This window comes from Ornithodoros turicata, chromosome 1, assembly GCF_037126465.1.
Source record: "Ornithodoros turicata isolate Travis chromosome 1, ASM3712646v1, whole genome shotgun sequence".
Taxonomy (NCBI): domain Eukaryota; kingdom Metazoa; phylum Arthropoda; class Arachnida; order Ixodida; family Argasidae; genus Ornithodoros; species Ornithodoros turicata.
Window position 1 is genome coordinate 33,575,849 of NC_088201.1, and position 19,243 is coordinate 33,595,091.

The 19,243-nt window shown below is 47.5% G+C and overlaps 1 protein-coding gene across 1 annotated transcript in view; it reads right to left on the reverse strand.

Moving 5' to 3' along the window:
* The window catches only part of LOC135377939 (dual specificity protein phosphatase 22-B-like), a 55,373-nt gene extending 42,386 nt beyond the window's left edge, over nt 1-12,987 (reverse strand). Inside the window, exon 1 of the mRNA XM_064610719.1 lies at nt 12,757-12,987. The gene's annotated coding sequence lies outside the window, so the exon portion shown is untranslated. The remainder of the gene's footprint in view (nt 1-12,756) is intronic.
* Nucleotides 12,988-19,243: the final 6,256 nt, after the last annotated feature.

The window sequence follows — 19,243 nt, forward strand, 5'->3', positions numbered from 1 at the left end:
TCGGCCGTCATCACTTCCTTCATTTGTTATCACATCATCTCATCTCATCCTGGCTACAGTCGTGACGCTGCCCACATAAGTGAGGCCAACAACGGCAAGTCGGTTTTCGTCACCACCACTACCACCACTAGACAAAAGTACTTGAAGTGCAAAGTACACAATTGGAAACGTATTTAAAGGAAAGTACAAGTACTCAGAAATGTACCTGAGTACTTGGTACTTCAACGACTGCCCATCACTGAGCAGACTTTTCGTATATTGGTGGCGTTGGCAATGTACTGCCAGTCTATATACAGGGTGTCTTTTTTTCTTCGATACAGATTTTTCATAAAAAACACTATATAAGGGCTATAGACATCCTGTTTTCACTTCTATCATCTCTGGGCCGGCGGACGTTCTTGGCCATCTGTTGCTCGACCGTCGAATGACTAATTACCTTAAAATTGTTAATTAACTTTTTAATTATAAAAGCTACAAGGTCATCCCAATGAGAACATCTGTTCCTTTCGGTCACCTGATATCGTAGCCGCTTTCAGAACAAAAATCCGTTCGATAGATCGTCCGCAAAAAATTCGTGAAGGAACACCGTTTTTTTCTTTATTTTGTTCATTGCGCTTCTTCGGAGACGCGTCTTTCCTTCACCCCCAATGTGAGAGGCTGAAGGAGCACAGTGCCGCCTCATGCGTCGAAGATGAGCTTTAACTTGCGGAAACGAAACAAAAACAAATGTATCGAGTGACGCTATCGGAACTGCCCTTATCTTGGGTTGCATTTTCTGTTTTTTCTTTTCATCTTTTTTTCAGGACGCGAGAGGCGACACCACGTTGGTGGAGTGCCGATTACGAAGATCACCGGTACTGCTGACCACCGGGCCCACAATGGTGGGGAGTACCTCCATATGGAACCGTTGTATCGCTGACCGCTTGCGCGGACACAGAGAGTGGGAAGCCGCATGCGGACCTCCACAGTTGGAGCATCTTGGTTGCCGCCGCGCAGTGCACTCCTTGATGGAGTGCGGTCCCGAGCAAATCTTGCACCGTGTGGGTCAACGACAGTTGCGCGAGAGATGCCCGAAACGCTGGCAGTTATAACATTGGGTTGGACCCTCCACATACTCGTGAACATCGTGTGTGCAGAATCCCAAGTGCACCTTCTCAGGGAGCCTCAGGGTGGGCTTGAACGTGAGGATGACACTACGAAGAGGGATGAAGCTGTCCGTACCGTCTTCATGATAGACGTGACGAACTTGGCGGCGTGCCGCTATGACGCCTTCTTGCGCCAGGTACGAAACAAGATCACTGTTGTCATAGTCAAGTGGTACGTCGTTGATCTTTCCCATGTTATTCACGTATGATGATGGGATTGAAGCGGAAACAGCCATACCCGCCACGACTTCAAGCGCCAAAAGGTTGGAAACCGCTCCTTGAGATTTCACGAAGACGCACAAGCTGCCATCCTTGCTAATGCGATGGTGAGAAATTGACTAATGCGCCGCAGCGCATATGTCCCGAGCCACAACATTGGGGTTGACCTTCCAGAAGGAACGGGTGACATCGATGGGTTTGAAGAGCACGGGAATTCCTTTCGGCCGATTCTTTCTATATGTCACCAGTGTGAAGCGGTCCGCTGCGCCATCATCTTCAACATCTTCAGGGCCCCTATTGGGGTCGTACGTCACCGTAGCTTGCGACCAGTCACAGTGCGGCGACGGAGGGGGAGCAGGTCCACTTGCCTCCGACATGTGAAAGTCCACAGGAGCTTCATCAGTAGCTCGGCGGCCCACAGGTGACCTACTCCTGTCCCGCCGACGAGGGAGGCTCGGGCTGTGGGGCGAGAAGGCTCGCCGTAACACCCGGGGTCTCATCCCCGCCTTTCATAGGCAGACAGGAAGGCCCCCGGACGTACAACTTGGTCCAAAGGGAGCAGTAGTCCAAAGGGAGCAGTAGGAGAGCTGGGTTACGAAAGAAATAGCTTCACGAACTAAGCCTAGTCTGGGCGGGAGCTGTAGGAATAAGCGTCCGTGCCGAGCGAGACTCGCGCGAATCATGCATGTACTTAGGAAGGCGGATTCCCTAACTGTGAGGCCGAATGTGAGAGTGACCCTATTTGAGATTTGGTATAGCGTCTCGGCAAAGAGATTGACAATATGGGTATATCGAGTGTGTCCGTCTACTCAGTAGACCTCTCCCTGTTCGTAAACAAATGACGTCATAGTGTTCGACAGCGCTACAAATTTGGTAAAGTTGAACTACGCTCGAAGCTAGAGGTGAACAAGGTCGCGCCCGAAGGTCTTGAGGGGATTACGATGGGCCCTGAAAGGAAAGCGACCTTCGGTCCTACTTTTCTTTCAGTAGGAGGTAGCGAACAAGTGCCCATCCGTGGAACCCAGCCTTCCCCTTCCGATTTGTTTTGGTTTCAGTCTGTCTACCAACGTCATGATGACGTTTCTCGGGTAGAGGTCTATTGAGACACGAAATTACCGCTTTGATGACCGTTTTGTAGTCACGTATGCTCGAATGATGGCGACATATTCCTCATTGTTTCTGTCTTTGGATATGAGCAAAATAACACGTTGGAAGGCGATCAATATATTCTTTTTGTCCGTATTTTTCTGCCTGGTACCTGTATTCTCGAGCCAAACTGCGTATCAAAAATAGAGCGCCTTGTATGTAGGACACATGTATGGGTTCGACGAAAATGAACGTGACTGGAGCACCTCTGCGTCATATCGATGCTGGAAAGGCATTTGTACCCGACGCGAGCTATTAGGTGTAATGTGGTCGCATGGAGCGCATCGAAGAGCTTCGATCTCCGTATATGGATGGGGCGAAATGTCACGTATAGCTGCTGTTGTGAAGATTCGTTTATAAGAGACGTCTTCCGCATAGTAAACTGGCGCTGGCTCAATATGCTTGACAGATCGTCAAGATCCTGGATGGTCGCATGAACGGAGTGCGTTGCACAACATGTAGTGGCGTTAGGTTACACCCATTGCTCCGCAGACAAAAGAGTTTTGTCTTAAAGCGTGTGAGGAAAACTCGGGAAAACATCCAGACAACACAGGCGGCGCCCGGATTCGAAGCCGGGTCACCTCCCAGTCTCTGCGTGGAATGCCATCATCGTAACCACTAGGCCACAGGAGCTGGTAAAAATCCCGGTGGTGGTGGTGGTGGTAGTGCTGAAAGAGCTCGCCGTTGTCGGCGTCACAGAGGTGAGCAACGTCACGACTAACCCTCTGGGGGGGGATACGCGTCCTGGGCCGACTTCTAAGGGAACTGCGCCAACATATGTGTGACAGCGTCTGAGGAAAACCCAGGAAAACTTCAGACAGCACAGCCGACACCGGGATTTGAACCCGTGTACCTCCCAGTCTCGACGTGACATGGAACATGAGTCATGCCCGGGAACGCCCATGCTTTGGTTTAGCGCGGTATGTCTTCGTCCAATCATGAAGTGACCGGGCGATAATGTTTTTTTAATTCCATGTTAGCGCCGCGAAGCAACTGTGGCCATGAGCGTCGTACATACGTGGACAGATGGAGAGAGGACAGCAGGAAGGAGTGGGGGACAGGGGGGCGGCCGATAATGTGTGAGGCCCATATGAAGTATAGACTGCAACTTTTGCCAGAGCGATCACTCAAGGGTATCGATCAAGGGTATCCAGCGCCTTTCGGTCGAGAATTTTCCGTGGGCAGAGTTTTACGTTTTTAGAGCTTTTGAGTTTTCTGCCTCCAACAGCAACCCGCAACTTCCGGACCCCTCGTACCCTTCTCATTGCTTTGGGACCTCACAGGGGTGTTTCGCCTTTTCAATGTACATGGTGTTACCACGTAAAAGTATACTCGTGCCGGCAAACCATGCTCGGCAATTACTCAATGCAGGTAGAACATTGTGTTGTTCACATAATGAGATTCAATTCTCGTAAATTTCCACCTGATTGAACATCGTAGCGCAAAGTTCAAATGCGATACGTACGAATCCCGTATTCAAGACGACAATCAAAAAGGCGGTGTTGCGAAGGGCTGTTGAAACGCTGCTCCCCAGACGGTGTTGTGACGCACAACACTCAACCGCCTGGTATCGCAGTGAGGTCTTCTGCAATACCAGCCACTTCAGTGTTCTGCGGCTGGGGAGCAGCGCCTCGACGGCCCACACAAGATCCGCATGAAGAACAGGTGAAGTCAGTCTTTGAGAGCAGAGCGGATGCCGAGCAGCACCAAGGGTAGAGCGTCAGTCCAGCGAGAGGGGTCGGGAGAAGCCATGTGCGCGGTTTTGAGGAGACGATGGAAACGCTAGACGATGACGTTGGTAGTAGGATTACAAGCCCTAGTGCGTATGCGAAGTGTACCGAGCAGCTTCGTCAGGTGCAAGAAAAGGCGTGCCTCGAACTGTGGTCCACGGTCGGTGACAACTTCGGACGGTACGCCGAACCGTGCGACCCATGTGGATATGAATGTTGAGGCAGTAGTCTCGCTGGTGATGTCCGCAATGGGAGTCGCCTCGGGCCATCGGGCATACTTGTCCATGCAAGTGAACAAGTAGCAGGATGAGGGAAGAGGGTCGACGATGTCGATGTGAACTTTTTCAAAGCGATGTCTGTGTGGTAGAAACGTTGACAAAGGGGCGATAGTGTGGCGAGCCACCTTGGCGTGTTGGCAAGCAAGGCACATTCGGGTCCAGTGGCGTACATCCTTGTTAAGGCCAGGCCATACATAACGGGCAGAGATGAGCGCCTGGGAAGAGCGCACTCTGGGATGAGATAAGGAGTGGAAAGAGTCGAAAACTGCTTTTCGTAGCGCTACCTTTGCGAGCCATGTGGCGAGTTGGCAAGCAAGGCACGTTCGGACCCCACGTTGTGCGCCAAATTGTGGGAGCTAACCACAATAACAACCGACCACACCTGATCCAGTTGAATTGTTCGTTCAAAAGAGCGCGCGGGTGAAAACCGAAAAGAACTACACAGTCACTTTGAAATTTACCAGTATCGAATCTGCTTCATGGCATCTGCTTCTGCATTATATGTGAACAACAGAACGTTCTATCTGCATTGAGCAATAGCCTGCGCGAGTAGACATGCGAGATGGTGATTGCTAAGCACCTTATGGGTCTTGTATATTTTTGAAAGAACTGGTAAAAAGGACGTCGGCGCGACGCTGTGGGCTAGTTCCAGGTGCACAGCCCGTGTAACGACCCACGCAAACAGCATTGGGTGAGATTTTTTGACAGGGGCCGTTGTTGCGAGCAAGAGAAGCCCATGCAACTTTTGCGTGTCCAGCGGAGATAGCCACCAGGAATGCCTCCGGAGAATTTAGCGAATTGGATCGTCATCCTTCGGTGACGTTCGCACACCTTAGGTCGACAGCGGCCGGTTGATGAAAGATCGCCTGCACGTTCTTTCATTTCGCTATGAAACCGAAAAGATGATACCCATGCGAGCGCATGTCATTCGCATTCGCCACTAGGGGAGGAGGGTATCCTTATAAGTCTAGACGCAGTTGCACAGAACGATAGGGAGCAACAACATAAGCTGCTACTCGAAAAATCACGCATTGCGCAGCCCAAAAAGGGAAGGGAAGAAATTAAAACCAAAAAACAGGGAAAGGAACCCTAGGAATGTGAGGAACACGGTGTTACGCTCCTGGCTGTACGAACACGTCCGCCGCTAACCAGAAACAATACTTATTAACGAGCTTGCGGACAAAGCTGCCACAGCTGCACTTTCGGCTGATGTGACACCGTTTGACTCTTTGAGCAAGGTTGGAGTTATTTACCGTCTAATGCGTTACAGGTAAGGATGCTAGATAGATGGGAAGTATTGTCAAACGCTGATATGCGTATTTGCAAGAGATAGGGTAAGGTGGGGCAAGATGAGACACGGGGCAAGATGCGACAATTTTTGCTCGACGCCGCCTGTCCCAGAGACAGGCAGCGTCGAGCAAAAAATGTTGGATCCATGCACTTGAAATTTTACTCATAGGTGGCTCTGCATGTCCGCTTTATTGCACGTGAGAATTGTCCGGATTGGTGCTTGCGTCGAAGAGTAAAAAATTTCGGTTACTTCTGTCCGGAATGTAAAGACCCGCAAAAAAGGCGCGATTTTCTGTACTCCTTTTTCTTGTCAGCTGTGCATCAGCGTGTCGCAGGCTTATTCTGTTACTGTAAGTCCACATCCTATATCTTTATTCATTCATCTAGATATATGCAAAATATGGGCACTCTTGGTTATCAGGTGTTTAACTGGAAAATTAATGCATCCGATGATACGCACAGGGCAAGACGCGACAACTTAATGGAATTTAAATTTAATGCAATGTAAATATAATGTAATTTAGAAACTGAAAAGTTAACTATTAGGTGACTTATGCTTGTTCCTCAGACATTCCTTTTTTTTTTTTTTTTGCATATTGCCTAGGATTTTTCAGCAAATTTTTCTGTTTCCAAAGACATTTCCAGGAAAGCAGAAGCGCACGCAAGAGCGAGCGACCAGCGACACGTCAGACTGGCAGTGCCTTGTTTGCAAAGGACGCTGGAGGGAAATAGCACCGTGTTCTGTGTGGTTTAATTGCACATCATATGGGCGGTGGGCTCGAGGGGGTTGTGTAGGTGCTTAGATTGCAAAAACTAATCTGTATATAGTTCATCACTACGGCGTGTCTCATCTTGCCCCACGTGATGTCTCGTCTTGCCCCGAGGGTTGGGGCAAGATGAGACAATCTGCATTTTTGAATTGTTTGTTCTGTGTTTATCTTAGAACCGGCTAAGTCCATTCTGATTTACAGATCAGAAGCTCTAGACATCTGAGAATGTGCCTATGGCTAATTTCTTTCAAAAAAAAAACGAAAAATAAAAATTCCACGTTCAGTTGCAAATTTCTGTCTCATCTTGCTCCACCTTGCCCTACTCTTGTGATAATTTGCATATTACTAGTATAGCCCTTTTGCAGTTTTTTTTTATTTTTTAAATACGTACTGTGTTCTATAGCTGTAAAACGCCGTGAGGAGCTCAAAATATGAATAAAGGATGTTGAGTCGTGTACTCTGACTTTTGTTTGGTAACTGCATTGTGAGAGATCATTATTATTGGAAGCAAGGAGTGTACTTGCGGCGACCAGTGTCATTATCTCTGCTACAAGCTCTCTATCTTATGTGTCATTATACAGTCATGTGTCACGTGTACGTCATGTGTCACAGTGTCATTATCTCTGCTAAGCTAACGCTTACAAGAAAATGCGTTGCTCTAGCTCAAGGATAAGGGCGTTGGCCGTGGAAATCCTTGATTCCATTGAATGCGCATGGTATATGTGGAGAGACAAAGTAGATCCGAAAGCAGTCCCATAAAGATCGAAAGCGGCCGTCGTGGGATGTCCATTTAGCATATTTTTGGCTTGATTAGCAGAGTTGTTCGGACGCACAACGAACGTCACTTGAACAGAATGCGTATGTCCCGCGGACGTACGCAACATCCGCACCGGTGCGTCCGCGGGATGTTGACGGGCGGTTACTGGTTGTGTGGGAAGTAAAGTAGGTGTCAGAAGAGGACATGGTTGTAATCGGTGTAAGTGGAGTAACGCCCCCCAGAAAAGTGTAAAACGAAAGTAAAAGTTGGAGATGATGGAAGGTAACTGTACTGAGGCCGGACCACACGAACAGACAAATACAACAAAAGCCTTCTTGTGTTGAGTTCGTCTGTCTGTGTGTTCCAGTCGCAGAACAGTTTCCATCATGTTCACCAGATGCCGTTGCCTCGTCCTGTGTCGTATGTACGCTATGATGAGAAAACATGTAGGGGAGAATGTGAAGACAGTGAATGCGTGCCCCGTTCGTTTTGATTGAGGCCCCTTGGTCAGTTGTCGGACAGCCATTTCCAGCTTAGCGGTGTGGACAGCGCACTCGACCCGCAATGGAGAGGTGCATGGTTCGACTCCCGCCGCTGTCTGGCTTTTTGACGACTGCCATATTTCAGTCTTTCAGTAAAAGTCGGAGTACGATGTACCAGTTACCTTACGTTACGCGGGTGTATAAAGGTGACGCCTTACAAATCCCTTTGTCTCAGCAAAGCATGTGAGGCAAAAAAGAAAAAAAAACAGGCTATACGCTACGACAGTACGTCTCTGCGCATGAGAGAAAGAAAGTGTTCGAGAAAGCATGTGACACAGCGTCTGTCCACTCAGAAAGCAGCAACAAGAGGGCATTCGCGGACGGACCACAACACAATGGTGAAAAAGATGAAGCAACGTGGACCTCACGTGCAGTTGTTGTGGTACTTTATTTGAGAGCGATCCAATGAGACCGCTCTACGTGCACGAGGGGAAAGGGAAAAGCTGGACTGCGCGAAAGGCTGACTTGCTTTCATTGCGTATAGCGCAAGCAAAAAACGTGGACTTTTTGCGCTTGCTAGCGCCAACGACAGTGCGGGCGCCGGTCCTCTTTGTGAGGCTTCACTTCGCAGAATTGCCTCTAACAATGGCATAGAGCATTGCCTCTCGCGATGGAACGCCCCACTCATCTTCGTCGAATAAAAATGTTAAAACAGGCCGCTAAGTCAAATTTTTTTCATAAGGAAACATATGGTCCATTTGGAAACTACTAACCAACTCCACATAACTTTTTAAGCCCCGAAATTAATACAATTTTTTACGCAGTCATTGTGAAGAGACACCAACTAAACTGTAAGAAAAGACTGAGTAAATTTGGTAGCAATTCCATCTTTTAGTTCAGTAGATGGTAATTACTCCCCATTTGAGCCTTCTCCCCCAGCACTGCGGTTCACATAAACTTCAGTGGATCTAGTCCCCAAAAGGACTTTTTTTCTTCGAACGTCGAATACCTCAAGGAATGCAGATTCATGCTACTGAATTTAAAGGGAAATTTCGCACCAGCTCCATCTTCTTCGTCTTCTATGTCCATTCAGTGATACAAATGGAACCGACAGCAAAGTAACTATATTGCGCGCACTGATTTCGATGTTGTGGGTTGAAGCCCCGGCAGAGGACGCCAGTCAACGCCAGATGCGTTGTCTTCTTTGACGACCGTTACTGTGAATGTCGTGCTCTGACATGCAAGCAGAGCTTAACACAGGAAATGGGGTATACTTGAGAACAATTACAGACAGCGTTGGAGTCCCAAAAGCCTTAAAATAGTTTCGCTGGGTCAGCATGCTTTGATTAAAAGGCTTAGATCACAGTCTATTTTGTCCGTTTCATTTGTAGCCCCGAGGCACACATTCTAGTCTACCAAGTCAGCAAGTGGCGATAGCATAGTCTGCTTCGCTGACACTATACTTAGTCACATAATAAATGCACTCTTCTTCAACAATTTAGGCACTGCTGACTACAAATCTGGCTATTATAGACCATTAACATCGATAGTGTCAATACGTTCATAGTATGAGAGGAGGGTCCGATAGAATGGTTTTAATGAATTCGTTTTATGTATTTAATATTACACAAGGTGTACAAGTTAACCTGTACAGGGGCTAAAAAAAAAAAAAACACGATACGTGATAAGCGAATGAAAGCTGCAGATGATTGTCAGGAGCCGCGTGTTCGGCCGTGCGGCCGAGATGTGAATTGGAAAGTTGTAGAGCGTGTCGAGAAACACCCATCGCAAGTATTTCCTACAACGTACGCCTCACGTGGAGTTTTTTTTTTTCCTGGTAAGAAAGAATGCGCGCGAAATCCGAAACGGTACCGCGTGACACGAGGCACGCGCAGGCGTGTCACGTGGTACACTTTGGATTTTGCGCGCGTTCTTTCTTACCAGGAAGAAAACTCCACGGAAGGCGCATGCTATAGGGAACAGTTGCGATGGGTATTTCTCGACGCGCTCTACGACTTTCCAATTCATATCTCGGCCCTAAGACGAATAATTAAAAAGTTAGCTAATTAATTGCGCCTAATTAATTAATCAGCCACCATGAAAAATACAGGCGATTAGAACACGCGACTCTTCACAATATTCTGCAGTTTTTATTCGCTTATGACGCACCTTGTTTTTTTTAGACCCCGGTGCACGTTAGTTTGGACACCCTGTATAATGCATTCATTTAATGCACGTAATGCATTCTACGAAATAGGGAGTAAAGTCGGAAAAAGCGCGTGTCCATCCGCCTGTTCTTCCGTGGGGTGTTCTGTAAAGCGTGCTTTCGCGGCAGTGACATAATGTACGCAGGAGAAGCAACCAAGCAGTATGTCTCTCCCCGGCTCTCTTAGACAGGAGATGTAATGTCCCCGCGCTGTCGTAATGGAACGTGATGATGGCGAAGCGATGCCTTCGGGCTTGCTTAGATAGACACCTCGGGAAAACAGTAATGGCACAGCAATTGAAAATAAAGAAGGTCGCGCGAGACAGCAGCGACTGTCAGAGACTGAATGAGAATGACCAGGCCCGAGCCTTTGTACAGTACATCATTTACCATCACAAGCCCATTCACTGCATAATCAGTTCAGAAAAAAACCCGAAGTGCGAGTCACAGAGCACGAAAGGAGTTTCAAAACGTTCCAGTGGCAGTAACTCCTACCAAATGCATGAGTGCCTTCCGAAACGCGCTTAAAAAAGTTACCACGATCGTGCAAAAAATAAACCAATTTAATCTCGTGAACACTGGCTTCGTGTTTCGCGACCAAAGCGCGTTCTGTGCATTCTGTATATGCAGATTTGATCGAAATGACCGGACGACCTCTTGAAATTTTTTCTCTCCTCTTTACGAGATACGCGTTAAAAGAGGGAAGAAATGCGAACAACACTAGAAGAGATAGATAGGCCTCAAGCAGAACGGTTAGGCAGCAAACGACATCGGGTGAATTTGATCATTGTGCTGAGACAGGGGCATGTCAGTGAGGCATGTCCATTGGCTTAGCGCCGTGGCTTGCTAATGTCCTTACATTGTGTATTTCGTATTCAAGACATATACTTTTTTTAACACTCTATAAATAGAACTTCGCCGTCATAAGCTCTCTGCCAACCACTGTGCCGAATGATACAGTTAACGCTTTTCATTTGAGGAGGGAGTAGGGCCCCTTTTGTTGGAATTAACACGAATACAAGTCACACACACACAAAGAAGCTTACGCATTTCATTATCAACAAATAAGGGAAGAGAACGATATTCTGAATGGTGGTTGGTTCTGAGCGTGTCATATGGTGAAGTTTCGGTTTTTTACTGCGCGCGAAGCCCATCTCCCTCGCTCCACCTCGGGCACGCTAGCGGACATCGTCTACCCCGCTGGTTCTTCTGCCGAACGTTCCGCCAAAGCAAGAAACCTCATTCTCTTTCTGCAGAAGGCAGGCCTTGCTCAACGACCCATCTAATACTTTGCTCTCCCCGACGAACTCGTGCGCCCTCACCGCATCCCCATCCTTCATCCTCCTCTATCCTCTATCCGTCCGTCCTTTCTTTGTGTTTTGTGTTCTTTTTTTTTTTTGCTATAGTCGTGACGACGCCCACTTCTGTGTGGCCAACAATGGCGGGCCTATATCCTGCCATTACCCCGCCCCCCTTCGGTTTTTTATTTTTATTTAGAGTTTCGTATTTGCACCATAACCAATCGACAAAGGTGTAGTCATGTAGACAGAATAGGTGAGATAGAAGTGAGACAAAAAACGGGTTAGTGTGCATTAAGGGTCGACTTCGAGAGGAAGTGTTCTGACATTCTCCTGGACAGTCCGCGGGGACATCCACAGAAAACGTTAGCCAGCACATCTGATGGTCGATCCCGTGTCACCCGTCACTCACGGGACATGGAACAGAATCTCTCTATCCACTTGCCAACATCAGATATACGTGTATAAGTATTGGTTGGCTTTAGACAATGAGACATAGTCTTAACGTTAATAACAATGCCTTCAGCAGTGAATATCGGAAATACGAAATGTGCATTGAAGATGTGGTCAGCCACAGGACCAGTGGTCCAACTCTAAGCCTCTACCAGGCTTACTCTTCAAATCATGCCAACCCATATGCACTGGAGTAGCGTACATCCCGCAGCGTAAGCGGGGAAACACCCCATGACATCATCATTCATAATTTAATTGTTGTTGTTGTTGTTGTTGTTGTTGTTGAAGCTACGGTATTCCTTTGGGGTAAGTTCCAAGAAACTTGGCCGCTGGTGACTTAAATACCTTCGAAAATATTCACAATGTATGAGCTTTGTACTATGGCTATCTTGATGAAAGAATTGACCAGTGCACAAACTTTAGGGTTTCCACACAAAACAATCCTCGCAGAATTGCCCGAACAGTTGCAAGAAGACAGCTCCCCCTACGGATACATAATTGAATTTTAGTGGCCTGGCGCATCATAGTGCCATCACAACATTGACTTGTCATCTTACAATGCTGCACATGGTATTCTCTCGTGGCCTGTTTCTTGTGCATAAAGCCTAAGACCCGACACGGTTCAGAAAACAGTGGAACATATACTTATCTATCATTCCATAAAAAAAGCCCTTGGGCTGTAGAGGGTAGCTTAATTTTTCTGGTTACATTCTCTGAAAAAGTTTTATGTAACAGCGGACCACTTGTCCGTAGATGTAATATCGAATCCCCTAAGCGTTACAAAGTTGTCAGGACCGTAAAATACATTCAGTGATTCTCATTCATTTTCTCGGCTCCCCTTAGTAACGAATCCTCGAAAACTACGTTAGGAATAACTACGGAACGACAAAATCCCCCAAAATGTACGCCATTGTGACAACGAAACAGCGATCGTTTGTGATTGAAAAATGAAAAGGCAATTGAGAAAACAGTTGTCTCTTACACTTTCTAAGATGCTATGTGTGAAGCCGAGACATGCTTGCCAGTCGAAGGACGGGCGTCAGAGCCAGGAAGTTGCACGCGGAGAAACCGTCACCGACATTGCTAACTATCCTGTCGTACAAGTGGGCCCTGATGACAAACGCTGTCCCCAGCGAAGGGGGCACAGCGCCGAAGCCGTAGTTTGTACCTCTACGCTGGTGTTTCGATTGGTCGCCAAGTGAAGGGGTCGACTAGCTACGGGAGAATCGATACTTCTCGTGCCCTCCTCTCCACGCGGCCGCAGCGCAGCGGGTCTCCAGTGGTCTCGAGGAGAAGCTTTGTTGGTGTCAGCATTGCCGAGAGGAGACGCTTTATCGACACCTTTGGTTAGCCCTTTTTTTTAAAGCAACTAAAATATAGAGCAATAAAAAAGGGAGTTATCATGCGTTTACTATATTTTCTGTGACTGCCAATCTTTTATGAAAATACCGTCTCATTTCTTTCCGTGATTGCAACCAGGATTCGTAGTGGCCATACGCTGACCTTGAACCAAACATTAAAATGGCCTGAATGGAAAAGCGAAACATGTGAATTCATTGAGCGTCAACAAATATAGTGAATTTACGATACAGCGTTCTAGGCTTGCTGTTTCTGGGGCCCACTAGATAACGATGTCCAATGGAGCTTGTATCATGTGGGGAGAAAACGCGATTTGAGGCGCACGTCTCCAGGCGCAAATAAAATTATTGGGGGAATGTATTTATATACTCATTTTGGAGTTTGGGTGACCCACCGGTTTCCCAGCTGAGCAGCACCCACGTAGACTTGTCTCGAAGCCGGCATAAAAGTGTTTTGGTACTTATGGTACGAGATGGTGCGACAGCAACAGCTACAGATGATAACGATGACATGGGGTACTTCACCACTGACGTGCAGTACCCTACCTCATTATATGTTAGACAGTAGATGAGTGATATGAGGATGAAGTGCGAGTCGTGATGCGATGTTAGTAGCAGAGGGACGCAGCAACGAAAAGCAACTACTAGATGTCACTCCAAGGGGGGGGGGGGGATATGTTTATTAAGAATAAAAAAAGAAAGGAAAGGTTAGCCAGGCAAAGAGCCGGCTTGCTATTCCGAAAAAAAAAAGAAACAGGGGGGAAGGGGACAACGAAAAAAAGCAAGGGGAAAGAAAAAAACAAAAAGGGGATTCAAAAAGAAAAGGAAGAAAAAAGAAAAAAGGGGTAAAGAGGGGTAAAGTGTCATTCCAACCAACTGTTCCTTCAGACCACGGTTCATTGAAACTATGCGTGCGTAAGAATCTTTCGTGAATAAATGGCTGAGTAGATTTATATTCGTAGGTAAACAAAAGAAAAGGAAAGACTGAAGAGAATGTCCATATCTGTATTTGCTGTAGACAGTGCTGACTGAAGTGAGGTTTAGTACCGACTAATGCACCGACTAATGCAAATTCGCGTGAGGTAGGTAAGAGATAGGGATCTTCACGTGGCCGAGTGATGCAGGCTTCGGAATTTGTGTGAGGTAAGAATGGGAAGGCGTCTCGGTTGCTCTGCTGCCAGAAAAGATAATGTTATAGCGTAACTTGGAATTTTTGCGACCGATTACATACGGAGTGTGCCACACCCTTCGTATTTGCCATATTAGCTCCTCGTAGCTTAGGTATCTTGCAAAAACGAAAGGTGGAGTTAAAGGGGCGAGAATTCAAAACGGTACAGAGATAAAGGCCTAATCGGAGAGGGTACGTGACACGTTACAGTAAAAACGTTACCAGGGGCGTTTGAATCACGGCAGAAGTAATGGGCACAAAACGACTACTGCGAAGCAGTGTTGTACCCGCTACCAAAACGAAGTAACGGAATACCGCTACACGCTACTCCACAACAAAGTAGCGCAATACTAGCGTCAAATTTGAAAAAAGTAGCGCGATACCGCTGCCGCTACCAAATAATAGTAACGTAAATACTATGTCGCTACTTTTCAGCTACCGTATACCCTTCTCCAGAAAACACCTTACCGTAGGCATTTGGTTGCCGATTGTGTCTAAAGACGGTGCAATATTTATGTTCCCTCACGTAACCAGCATGCAGTATAAAGTATACCACTACTTACAGCCCAGCCATATTATTTCAGATAGAGCTTGACCTTTGGATGGTGCGCATCTAAGACATACTTTAACGCATATAGCATCATATGTGCATTTAATAATTTTCCCGGCAGAACGTTTTGAACATGCAAGACTGTTTATCTGCGAAGTATCCGCGAATCCCAACCTCAAACTTCTCCGTCTGCTTACTTGCCGACGGATTGATCAGTTTTCACTGCGGTCAAGTGGAGCAATTCAACCACTCATCGAGTCCTCAATACGTAGCTACCAGGTGGCAAAAAGTTCAAACGAATGGCGCAACGTTTGCTCATGTTTTCGCTAGGGCTAACGTCTCCAAGAAGAGTAGACAGTCTTATGAGTAACTGTTGGCATACCACACCAAAGTTGTGGTCTCACAGGAATTAGGAGTTACTGTTGTTGCCTGCCCCCTTCTACTATTCTTCAAGCCACATGACGGCTTCTTTTACAAAGCGTTTGGCTGTACCAAAAACTACGTTTAATACGCTCTTTCCAGGCGTATCATTTCCTCAGGAAGAGTCTATCCGTGTGAGATTACCTCCCTTATGAAGCATTTACAGAAAAAAAAAAGAACAATCATGTGACGTTTCCCTAAACATGTCAACCCTGTAAACAATCGCTTTTAAGTTAATCGCCTCTGTACCACCCACAAGTAAGTGTGCAAAGGACATTAATAAGCATGTTGGCATACGCTGACTCACGAATATTATTTCTTGATTTTGTGTGGCTCACGAGTGTAACGTATTTGATGTGAGAAAATAACTGTGCCGATAATAATTCGGTAAACTGTGTAAGCTAAGGTAATTCTATCTTTCCAGAAATGCTTCACCCGCGGCACAAATACATTAAAGTCTCATACATTAAATACATTAAAGCATCACATCACACACACACATCTTTATCACATCACATCACATCACATCACAAAGCAAAGTCGGCAGTACGTTTGGAGTGTAATACATGGAGTGCGATATATTCTCGTATTGCTGTTGCAAAGACACGACGGTGTGTTTATCTGCTCTGAACAATGAAGTTCACGATTTTTTTGCGGACGATCTACCGAACGGATTTTTGTTCTGAAAACGGCTACGATATCAGGTCACCGAAAGGAGCAGATGTTCTCCTTGGGACAACTTCATAGCTTTTATAATTAAAAAGTCAATTAACGATTTTTAGGTAATCAGTCATTTGACGGTCGAGCAACATATGGCCAAGAACGTCCGCCGGCCCAGAGATGATAGAAGTGAAAACAGCATGTCTATAGCCCTTATAGTTTTCTTATGAAAAACGCTACGGTGAGACCTGCCGACTTTTCCTCCGCCTTTTATCCCATCATCGGCGGCACCCGCTCGTGTCGAAGATCTTGAGGCACAAGCATTGTAAGGTCCGCCCGGTGATGGCTCAGCTGAAGCCTAGCGTTCCGCGTTTCGTGGTGAAGACAGTGGCTCCCAGTGTCTCTCCATGGTCTCTGTCAAGCCCAGTCACCCGCCTAACTGTTCCTGGCCTGCATGGAAGGAAAAGGAATACAGCCCCGTGTGTCGCCAAGTAGCTTACCCTGGGCATGATGAATGACAAGTACACGGCGTCAACGTCGGTTTTCACTGACGAGTCATCTACTCGGGATGGCTCGTCCTCGGCATTTGTCATTCCATCTCAGTCAGTCTCCTGTGGTCACCGTCTTTCTCACAGAACATCGTCTATGTGCCGAGCTCTACGCCATTCTCTTTGCTATGCAAAAAATATCAGCCAGTCCAGCTCAGTCCTGGGTCGTCTTTACAGACTCAAGACCCGCGCTCCAGTGTGTGGCCAGCTTGGGGATACGTGGGTCCCTCGGTCCTGTTGTCTTTGACATCCTGAAAGTTTATAAGAAGGCGGCCATTGCAGGGCACACTGTCGCATTGCAATGGATCCCCGGACATGTCGGCATCAGCGGAAATTAAGAAGCAGACAGCAGAGCCGCCTTGAGCGCCCATCAGCACGCAGCTTTTTCCCCGATAATGATGTTGTCGGGCGACCGAAGACATCTCCTTTCGACACTCACCGGCCCCAAGATGCAGGCTCAGTGGCAACACGACATAGCTCACTCCCTTCTCTCGGATGTAGACCCCACGCTTTCTCTCGTACTTCGTCCGCGACTACCGCGTCCCTTAGCTGCTCTCTTCCACCACATGAGGCTCAACGTTGCCTTTACACCTGCCTTTCAACACCGTTTCGGCTCCACCTCGTCTTCCCTATGCCCCACTTGTGGAGTGCACGGCGACCTCTGCCACATCATCCTTGCTTGTGGGCAATATCACCACGAGCGTGCACTAATGGAAGTCTCTATGCAACGTATTGACAAGCGGCCGTTCAACCTTGCGAAGATCCTCGGACCGTGGTCGAACGCTGCCCACCAAATGCAAGGCCTTCGTCTTCTTGCGGACTACTTGTGCTCCACCGGTCTGGTGACGGCTCTCTGAAAGCCCCCATCATCATCCCCTCATCCTTTCCCAACGCGCAATAGGGCAGTGTACCGCCTCAGCGCCGGTGAATCGCCCACCTCATCATCATCCAACGTATGTGTGTGTGTGTGTTATGAAAAATCTGTGTCGCCTAAAAAAGACACCCTGTATACTTGGAATGAACGATAAGAATCGAATAATACAAGATGAGCCGATGTCTCAGCAAAATGCTTATAGACCCACCGCAAAGAGACAAGTTAATACTCTCGACGCTTATCCACAATAACGTTATGGGCGGTTTATGTCGTTGCTCCTCTTGACGGGATCCTTGCCGTTTCAGTGATGTGAATAAACCTCGAGCGACAGTTGCCAGTGCCCATGCGACAAAAACTGGTTAGGGTGTATCGGGACTAGGCAATGCTCTATCCTTTTGCTCGTGGTAATTGGGTGAATATATAACGATGAGCCTCACACTGAGGAGCGGTAAGTCCTACATTGTCCAGAGAGATGAGCGGTGCTCTCAGAGCAATGCGTTTTTCAGCTGGATTTGACCACGAATCAAGTAATTTCGTCATAGTGAAGGTCTAATTGATTAAAGGACACGATACGTGTATTCCTAAAAGGTTAGTAGTGCGAGCAATGGGGGTGATTCCGATCTTGCAAGTCACAACAATGACCGTAGCTTCCATGGCAGCATGCGGTAACACAACTGAGCAGTCAAAGCGAGGCTGAGTTGCTTCCAGTGAATTAACGCAGTATCCTGACGAGAGGTATTTCCTGGCAAGCATAGATGTGGAAGGAATGTCAGCCGCCCATTGTCGCGAAGTCACGAGCTTTCATTAAGTGTCTATAAGAATGGACCAGCGGCATGGCCGAGCGGGTTAAGGCATCCCGCTCGTTGGTGGTAGTCAAGGTCGTGTAGAAGGCTGGGAGGTGGTGGGTTCGATTCCTACAACCGGCTGTGCTGTCTGAGGTTTTCCCTGGGTTTTCCGAAAGACGTTCCAGACGAATTTCGACACAGTTCCCCCTGAAGTCGGCCTAGGTGGCATACTAGGCCCCCCCCTGTCCTCCACCCCTTTCTGCTGTCCTCTCTCCATCTGTCCACATCTGTACGCCGCTCATAGCCAGAGTTGCTTCGCAGTGCTAACACGGAATCAAAAAATTTATAAGAATGGGACAACGATCACCTGTTAGAAGAGCGATGTATGCTTGTGCGGCGCGGTCAGCCTGCTCGTTCGCCATGACTCCACGGTGGCCCGGAACTCACTGGAGAATAAGCCTATGGCCGACCTCGTACACCTTGCGGGAAGCCGTTTACACATCTTCCGCCACGGGGGCGGACGATACTCGTGTACCTGCATTCTCAATGGCTTGCAACGCGAACTTCCAGTCTGTGAACGCTGTCCATACACAAGGGCTAAGATCGACTATGTAATGTAGGAAGAAAAGAATAGCATAGAGTTATGCAGTTCTAAGGTTCAGAGCAAAAGACGTTGTCGTCGCTCTACACCGTCGGATGGTATTACAAGTGCCGATGCAGACTTGCCGTATGTTGAAGAATCATCCGTGTGTACCTCTACAGAAGTAGAGATTTTCTCTTCTACCACAGTCATGAAAATTGTCGCGAAATTGTCGGGGGCAAGTTGGTCGCCTCGCATCCGAAGATTTATGAGACATTGCGATATTGGGTTGTACATAGGGACCGAACTGCGCCGAACTGGCTGAATTATTTATTTTAATAACCTTTATATCCCCCCCCCCCCCCACGAACTGCTAGGGATCGCCAAAGACGGTGCCTCACACGGTGCCTCCGGCGGTGTTATATGTACAAACAAAACCAGTTCTTGCCGGCACCCTACGGACGGCACAAGATCAACACTTTTCCATGCCGAAAGGGGACTCACGCGTGTACTGTTCCTTAGTTTC